We start from the raw sequence: 9,867 nt of genomic DNA, 5'->3' as shown, positions 1-9,867 counted from the left end.
TGGGGGATACCCGGTAACCTCTGGAAGCTAGAAGGTTAAGTAGGGAGGCAGTGTCAAGTTGAGACTGTTCCCACGAGGGACTGCAGAGTAGAACATCGTCTACATATTGTAATAAGGTGGACTTGAAGTGATCATGATGAAACTGTTTGAGGTCCTGAGCTAGGACCTGTCCAAAAATATAGGGACTATCTCGGAAGCCTTGTGGCAAAACTGTCCAAGTGAGTTGTTCAGAATGTCTTGTGTATGGGTCCGTCCAGGTGAAGGCGAAAAAATCTTGGGAGGAGGGGTCTAGAGGGATAGAAAAAAATGCGTCCTTGAGATCTAGGACTGAGAAGTGGGATGCCGAGGCAGGGATCTGTGATAAAAGGGTGTATGGATTTGGAACTAAGGGATGGATAGGGACAGTGGCCATGTTGATGAGACGAAGGTCTTGGACAAGGCGGAAAGATCCGTTGGTTTTTTTTAACACCTAATATGGGGGTATTAAATGGGGAGTGAGTGGGTCTGAGGTAATTTTTGTTTAAGAGATCTTGAATGATGGGTTGGAGGCCTATGAGGGCTGAAGTGGTTAGGGGGTATTGGGCCTGACAGATATACTGAGAAGGGTCACATAATTTGATAGAGGCAGGAGGACATAGAGCCACGGAGGGGATTGTAATGTCCCAAACTTTGGGATTTACAGGGTGCATGAGGGTGGAACTGGAGCTTTCATTGGGTAGAAGGGGGTCGTCGGCTATGAAGGCCATCAGAAAGGGAGTACTGGGGGCTGTGGGAGTGGATATAGTTATGGAAACATGGAGGAGAGAAAGGATGTCCCATCCTAGTAAAGGGATGGGATACTGGGGCATAACCTGGAAGGAGTGGGAGAAAGGTATGGGATTGTCTTGGATTGTACATAAAAGGGGGGGGGGTTTAATGGGAAAATCTGTTTACCTCCTATACCAACTATAGGAGTAATGGCTGGTGTGGTAGGGCCCCGGTATTCTCACAAGACCGAGAAGGTGGCTCCTGTATCTAGGAGGAAGGAGATGGGGTGACCATCTACTTTTAAAGTAACCCTGGGCTCCTGTTTGGTGATGGAAATGGTCGGGCGAGAAGCCCCAGGCCCCATCAATCTTCTTCTGCCAGCCCCACTATGGCGGGCTTAGGATGGGGGTTGTTCATCCAGCCTCCCCTTCGGGTGGCTGGGCAATCAGACCCCCAGTGGCCCTTTTTGTGCCATCTGGGGCATGGGGTGGTAGGAGATCTGGGGGAGGGGCACGCCCTTGACCAATGTCCTTCTTTTCTGCACTTGAAACAAGCTCTGGGGGGCCTTGTTTGCAGAGGGGCGCCCAGGTTGTGGTTTTATCAGCTGGGCCAACATCTGGAAGTTGGCCTGATCAGCCTTTTGTTTACGGCATTCTTTCTCCTCCTCCTGGTTATGGAAGACTTTAAAGGCCACTGTTAGGATCTCAGTCTGTGGGGTAGCCGGGCCCTGTTCTAACTTTTTGAGTTTAGCTTTAATGTCGGGGTAGCTTTGAGCTAGGAAGTATGTCATAAGGACATGTCTTCTGTCAGGTGTTTCTGGGTCCAGGCTAGTATACTGTAATAGGGCTTGAGTGAGTCTAAGAACTTGGAGGGAGTTTCCTCCCTCCTTTGAATTATGTCTTGGAGCTTTTGAAACTTGACTACTTTACGAGCTGCCTTTTCAGACCTGCTATTAAGCAGGAGGTGAAAATATCTTGAGAGCGGAGACCCACGGCGGTGTTATAATCCCAGTGTGGGTCTTGTTCGGGGACAGCGGTGGGGTCAGGGGGATAGGTGGGGTCAGTCCTGTGGGTTTCTGTAGCATGCATTTGGGCAAAGTCCCAAACTCATCTATGCTCTTCAGGGAGGAGGGTATTGGCCAGGAGCATGAAAATGTCATGATGTGTGAGGCTGTAAGACTGGAGGGTCCATTGAAACTCCCTGATGTATGTCATGGTATCAGTGGAAAAGGAACCTAGGCGTTTCTCAAGTTGGGGTAAATCTCCTAAGGAGAAAGGGATGTGAACGCACACGATGCTTTCAGATCCTGCTACCTCCCGGAGGGGGCGATAATTTTGGGAGGCCCTCAGGACCGAGTCTGAGGGGGACTGAAGGGTTCTGGCTCAGTCTGTGAGGGGGAAACAGGTGATGGGGGCAAAGATGCGATAATTTTGGGAGGCCCTCAGGACCGAGTCTGAGGGGGCAAAGACGGAGGAGGCTCCTGGGACTTAGGGGGGCTGAATCGCTCAGGCTTGATCTGTAGGGGGGGCGAGGGGGATGAAGGCTGAGGGGGTGAGGTGGGGGAGGAGATGGTGGGGGAGGAAGGAGAGGAGTGGGAAGAGAGAGGATGGGAGGCTTCTGCGGGGGAGGAGGCGGAGGTGGCGGCGACAGTGGTAGAGGGAGGAGGGAGGGGAGGGGCTGAAGGGGAAAGCCTGTATGGCAGAGGCTCGTTGGCTGGGTCAAAGCAATAGAAGAGGGACTGGGAGTATGGGGAGGGGAGGGAGACGGCTTGCAGGCTAGGAGAACGTGGGTTGGGGAACAGGTGTTGCAGAGGCTGGGATTTTGAGCTAGGAGGCGAAAAGCTTCGATATAGGGAATCTCCTTTCATTTTTTTCAGGTGCTGGCAGTAGTTAAAAAGATTGCGAGTGATGTTAGGATCAAGAGTTCCCCCTGTGGGCCATTGGTTGTTATTGTCTAGGGGGTATGTTGGCCAATCTTGGGAGCAGTGTTTATGGAGAAGTTTTGGTTTTATATCAGGTGTCAGGGAGAGGGTAGCTAGATGCTTGAGCAGGCATTCAAGAGGTGAACTTTCAGGGAGGGATGAGGAGGCTCCCTTGGCTAGAGGACAGAGGAGGAGACAAACAGGGGAAGATGAAAGGAGATCCTTGGACTGGGAGCAGACTGCAAGGAGACAAAGGGCGTCCCTGATGATCCCTGGTGGTGTGTGGAAACTCGTATATGAGTCAGAATTTCTTAGGAAGTGTGGGTCGTCACACAGACTTCTCTAAGAAGTCAGAGTGCTGGAGTCACGAGGAACCTATTACTAAGAATTTTTGGCAGATGGAATGGAAGGAGGAGGGGGAAAAGGGAGCATTCTCATCCGCAAAGGAGTCACCTCATTTATGGCTGTTGGAGGAGGGACCTGAGGGTCCGCTGCAGCTGTGAAGGCCTGAGGCGGGGAGAGTTCCCTCCTCGTCCCCGAGCTTCAGGGCCTTGCCAGATGATCACGGTCAATGGTGCTGCAATACCTCAGGGAAGAGTGGCCCACTCCGGGGGAAAACTTACCCAAAGGCCATAGAGGAGTGGTGAGTGTGATGAGTCAGCGCTGGAAAAAGAGGATGAGGGCAAGCTGCTGCTGGTGTTGGGGGGGAAGACAGGGCCCAGTTGGGGTGTCCCGTCTCCCAGGTTTTGGCACCAATGAAAGGAAGGAGTGACACACAGCAGCAATTCACCGGAGAATTCCGCTTTATTAGGGAAAGCTGCTGGGTTATATAGGAAGGGGCATGAGGTGATTGTGGTGTTACTTCTACGGGGCTGGTGGCTATTGCCTAGGTGCTGGGATTGGGAGGGGGGTGAGAGGTGATTGGGCTTGAGGTGGCGCCATCGGGAACCAAGGACCCGGAAGAGAAGCCAGAAGTTCGCCATCTTACGGGTGGGGGCCCGTCACATACAGCCTCTTTCTACATTCCAGGACATCATATTCTCTGATCATGCTCCACTGCTTCCTGCATCAGCCAAGCTAGGGCAGCACGCTGACTCCAGATGGAATAGCTGACAAGAGTCCCCCACCTGGGGTTCTGAGAGTAGCTCAGAAGAGCAGAAGTGAGATTCTGCAGGGCCTTGAGGGTTCCCAGGCCAGCCATTGATCTCCTCACCACCTCTAGAGCCCTCTAGGGCTGAGCAAAATCCAATGTTTCATTAACACAAAGATTATTCACAGCTCCCTAATGCATTCTGTAGCCAGGAGGGCCTCATGTTAAATCACAGAATATGTAAGGACAGAGTCTATGGCTGCTGTCAAGCCAGTCTTAAGTAAGCAACCAATGTTGGCACAGGCGAAGTCAGATTAAGGTTGTTGGTGACAGCCAGGGTCTCTACTCTCTTAACCATGATGCCTGAAGTCCAGCTGTTGCAGCTACAGGTATCACTGGGGAGGCTGCAACATGGAAACATTTGTGAGCACAAACTTAGCCTGGTCATTAAAGAAAGAGGATTGGCCTAGGAGCCCAAGACCTGGGTGATCTCACCAGCTAACTATGACCTGGCCCTCTCTGGACCTTCATTTCCACATCTATAAACAAAGGAAGGGGTGACCATAAAGGCCTGCAAAATTAAATGCCTTTGGGACAAGACAAGTGTATACTGGCAAAGTTGATCTTTGTAACTGGCTAAATAGAGAATGTGACCCCACCTGAAGGCATATGAATTCTCCTTTCAGTTTTCAAAGACAAATAAAGTGTTCTGTGGGTGAAATTCATCTGGCAGTCACCAGTCTCTATTTCCTAGATTCAAGCTTTCCACCTCTGATGCTGCTTTCTATGGAAATTATCCTCAAAAAGCAATCTTCTAAATACTGATCCTGTCTTTATTGATGCAGACAGAGGTCTCCCACACTGTCATGGAAAGTTCCTATGGTGGGAGGAGGAGGCACGCTGAGTGTCTAGATTTATGGGGTCTGGTATTTGGGCAAAAAAACTCTAAACAGGTCCCACGATTGCCAAAGCAACATTCCCAACTTATATTATCTTAAGAAAAGTGAGGGACTCAATTAGGGAACTCAAAGGGGTAGCTTGGATTACATAGAAAGAATGAGCCATGTGGAATTTGCCCCCTCCTCTCCAAACCCTAACTCAGAAAGGACCCTCTCTTGGATAATTCAGGCTAATGTCTTAGGTCAAGTTGTAGATCCTTTCCTCCAGCCATGTGTTTATTCTGAAGTCCACCTGACCCTTTCCTAAGTTCTTCTGCTGTGGTACAGAAGCCTCTTTAATCTGAGGCAGACCAGGCAGTCAGGAGGACTGACTGAGCAAGAAATTACAGGACCTCCATTCACCCTGGGTGGGGGTTGGGTGTTCCTGCAGAGACAGGAATGGGGCCAACACTCTGCCCCTAGCATCCCACCATGGATTATGAAGTGAAATCATCCTGGCTATCAGGAAGGGCTGCTTAAGTACACATGTAATACTACATGCACATGTGCAACACCAGGGAAAAACTGTAAGAAGGAGGTTTACCCCATGGGTCAGTGGGAGGCACTCAGAAACAGGAAAGGAGGGACTATGTGCTGTAATATAGGGAGAAAGGGGACTGCTTTCCTAAAAGAAAGACAACATGTTGAGGGAGCTACAGAGAGGAAACTCATTGATGGAAGTGTCCAGAGAGAACAAAAGACAGAGATCTCACAGTGTATATCACAAAAGACCTTGGAACTTCCAGGCTTTGGTCTGAGTTTGATGGACCAGCTGGTCTAGTCATTGACCTCTCCAGCCTCTCCCTTCTTAAGTTTTGCTGAGCCAGGAACAGAAGACTGATAATAGGGACCCCTTTGCATATTTCCCTCCTTCCCGTGCTCCCAAGCCAACATGGGACTCAAACCCCAGGCAGATCTGCTACTTTCATACAGATGATGTCACCTCCCCTCCACTCAAACACAGAGCACCAGACTCCTGGGCCAATGCAAAAGAAATCAAGCTGGAGGTAGCAGGACAGGAAACTGCTCCCCTGGTTCATGTGGGCTGTGCCTCAGGCAACTGAATCAGGGCAAAGAAGAATTCTGCTATTTCCCCCACGACATGTTTGCCTTTTTTCTTGGAGGAAGAAATTTCCTAGGAGTTGCTGCATCTGCACCACCACCACTACTCCATATTCATGCAGTTCATAAGGGCTCCAACCCAAGTTTCGAAGAGGAGCTTGGCCGTCTGCTAATTGAATCCCCCTTAGGTCTAGGGACTGGTTCAAGAAAGGGTGTATGACCCAACGATCCAGCCACTGAATCCCAGCTGTTGTGCAGTAGCAACTGGGGCAAGAGACAGTCTTCCTTTTCCCTCTGGGACTAAGAGCAAAATGATGGTGCTAAGACTAGAAAGTGTCTTCTGGCTGCCAAGAATCCCTCCGCCTCACCCTAGAAACAGAATTCAACATCCAGAAGACATAGACCAAGACTGGGTGGTCCAGGTTCTTGAGTAACTTCAGTAAGTTACCTCCCAGCTTTCAGATCTGGAGAGGAGAGTGAGAATGCTGTGAATTCATTCATTCATTCATTCAAAGCATTCATTCACACACCACACATACACTAATATAATACATGCACACCTATACATACACACACAGCACACACACCATACATACACACATACACACCACACACACATATACATGCACATATGCATATGTGCACACACACCATACACATATACATAGGTGCCTGTACATATACCACATGCCTGTACATATACACAGTTGTACACATATACATATGAAAACATGCATATGCACATATACACACCACATGTCTACTGTGGCTACAATACTGGGAAACTGAAATTTCACATTTTATTTATAAATATAAGCTTCCTCAAAAATAAAAAAGAAACACAAATACCTAATCACTAAGAATTTAATGCAGCACATTGTGGCTTCTCATAGCAGAAGAAGGAACCATTAATCTGATGAGGAGAGCCAGGAAATGAAATGTAAAAGGGTAGATTAACAGCCCCTTTAAAAAATCAGACAGTTCACTTCCCAAAAGGGAGAATGAAACCTGAAATCTGAGCTTGTGCAGGCCTAAATGTTCAGTAAAGCTTTGTTGTCTCAAGTGACTTTTAGTTGTTTGTGTTGTAGCTGTTTCCCCCACCCCCAACTATAGTGTTTCCTGGGGGTGCACATGGTCAGGGCTGAATCGAGTGCTGTCTGTAACATACACAGTCTCAGTCCTTTACTGTTCCATAACACTGAATTTTCATTCCTGTGGAGAGGCTGGTACAGTTGAGGATCTATAGCTGGTAGCTGATTGTGACAATAGAGGAGAGAGAAAGAAGAATGGGGGAGAGGGGCAAGGGAGGGCTCCACTGCTCAGATATAGACCTGTGGGGTAATCTGAAGACATGGGTCCTGGAAGTGTGAAGGGATGATTGGTGAGATGGTTAGTGTCACAGGTTTTGTGTCCCCTCAAAAAAGGTACGTCGAACCTTAGAGTGTGGCCTCATTTGGAAATATGGTCATTGTAGATATAATCAGTCAAGATGAGGTCACACTGGAATAGGGTGGCCCCCATTCCAGTATGACTGGTGTCCTTACAAGATGGCCATGTGAAGTCAGACACAGGGATGATATGACAACAAGAGCAAAGACGAGTTACACAGATGTGAGCCGAGCATCACCAAAGATCCTAGCAGACCGGAGCTAGGAAGCATCACGGAAGGGTTCCCAGAGGTTTCAGAGGGAGCATGGCCCTGCCAACACCTGGATTTCAGACTTCAAGCCTCTAGACTGTGAGACAACCAACTTCTGATGTTTGAAGCCGTTCTGTTTGTGGTATTATGTTGTGGAGCTCTAGCAAATTAACACAATAAAGTGATCTTTTCACCTGCGTCAAACTCCTAGCTCCACCTCCTAGGCCCTGCCTCCACACTCACACCCCCATTCCACCCACCACTGCTCTAGCATGACTGGCACGAGGAAAGTGAGAAATGGTGCAAGTGAGTGAGGTAAAGTCAAGCTGATCCTCTCTCCTGCCATGCAGCGGTCTCCCAGGGAGGACACTGCAGTGAGCCTCAAAAGAGCCCCACTCCAATCTACCTGGGTAGTCCACACTGCAGGAGGGCAGGCTCACAATCCCCATGCCTGCTGTTGCCTGTGAGCCAGAGCCATGCTCTGAAAGGCTGGCAGAACTTGGAGGGGACAGGAACTGGAAAGCTGCATTTGGCTTTGAACAGAATTGGACACCCAGTGCCCCAAGACCCTCACCACATGCCCAACTTACAAATGAACAGATCAGGGAGGCTTCCTAAGTACCAAAATGACTGGGGGTCCTGGAGCAGGGAAACCCCAGCTGGATGATCCTGCAGCAGGCATGAGGGGAAGGAAGATTCTAAGGCTCATCCTCTGAGATGCCCCAATTCTCCTACCAATTTGCAGCTTTCCTACAAAGTCACCTTAGTGTTCCTACAAAGTCACTGAAATACTGGTATTCTCTGAACTAAAGGCAATTTTAAATCATATCCCCAGGCCCCTGGGAGATCAGAATTCAATTCCATATGGTTGATCAATCCATCACTATTATCACCACCTGTCCTACACCTGCACTGCTCCAGAGATAACCTGGCAGTAAGTGCCACAATTCTGGCACCAGTTTATACACTCACACTCAGAGAACAAACACAAACCCTGACACTCATGGTGTCTACCAAATGTGGACATTTATCCACAGACTTATACCTAGAAACACTCAGCACCACAAACATTTATACACACACTGACATTATCTCCAACATATAGAGCCACGCACCTTCACCAAGAGACCTACAGGCACAATTATACACAGTCAGAACAAACTCACAGAAACAAACACTTATGGAGACATACATGCAACTTACACATCTACTCTCCAAGACACAGAAGTATACATTCCCTCTCTTTTTAATACAAAAACATATACACACTACAGTACTCAGTAAATCAACATGGGCCTGTACAACAAAGCCAGGGAGCTTTTCTTAGTCAAGATCCTTAACATCCAAACAAAGCCAATTAATGCCACACATAAAATGGTTAGAAATAAATCTGTTTAGTACAGAGTTTTAATTGGTGTTGATTTTTTGAAAGAAAGGAAAATATCTTTCATTCCCCTCAGGTGCCCACCATTCTGGGAAAACCCCTGGGCCATGCCCTCCTTCCTGGGCCAGGCAGGGTCCTGCCTCCCATGCTGTGAAGTGGATGGCACTCAATGTCTGCATCACTCAGGAGAGATTTGAAAACTGGGAGCAGAAATCCAGGCCCTAAACACAACAAATACCAAAGACAGACATGGAGAGGGATGCCAAGAGAGAACTGAGACCAAGACAGAGAATAAATGGAACTAGAAACAGGCCCAAAAGCAGAGCCTGAAGCAGGAGGTCAGTGCACCCAGGAAATGACAGTGAGGCAGGAAGCGTGGGAGAGGCCAGCACTCTGTCACCACGCGCACACGCACAGACCACACATCATCCATCAAGGGTGAATCAGAGAAACCCAGACCTAGAAAGTTTGCCTCAGCAGGTGGAGAGAAAGGATAAATGGCTGTCCCTCCTCCAGCCCCTTACTGTTTGCCTGAGGTCATACTGCCCTCTTATGGACTCTCGGTAGAGTCACTAAAGCCAGAGGCATTACTGAGAACTTTTACCCTGTGAGTCAGATGTTCACATCAATGGATTCTTTCTTTAATAAAAGCATGTTTAAAGGAACTGAAATAGGTAGAAATATATAAACATGCATGGTAGAATGAGCTGAGGAATATTGGAATGGACCCTTGGTAAAATCAGTATTTTATTTCTTGGGGGAGTAAAGAGAAGAGAACATAAAGCAGTATTAACATCTGTGAAATCAGAATTCTGAGTACACAGAGATCCATTTTATATATTAATTATATTATATTATATTATATTATATTATATTATATTATATTATATTATATTATATTATATTATATTATATTATATTATATTATATTATATTAATTATATTATATTATATTATTATATTATATTATATTATATTATATTAATTATACTATATTATTATATTATATTATATTAATTATATTATATTATTATATTATATCCTGTATATCTTTGTAATATTTTGTAATTAAAAAGAAAATTAAAG

The sequence above is a fragment of the Manis javanica genome, unplaced genomic scaffold, assembly GCF_040802235.1.
Source record: "Manis javanica isolate MJ-LG unplaced genomic scaffold, MJ_LKY HiC_scaffold_23, whole genome shotgun sequence".
NCBI classification, from domain to species: domain Eukaryota; kingdom Metazoa; phylum Chordata; class Mammalia; order Pholidota; family Manidae; genus Manis; species Manis javanica.
This window is presented reverse-complemented; position numbering follows the sequence as displayed.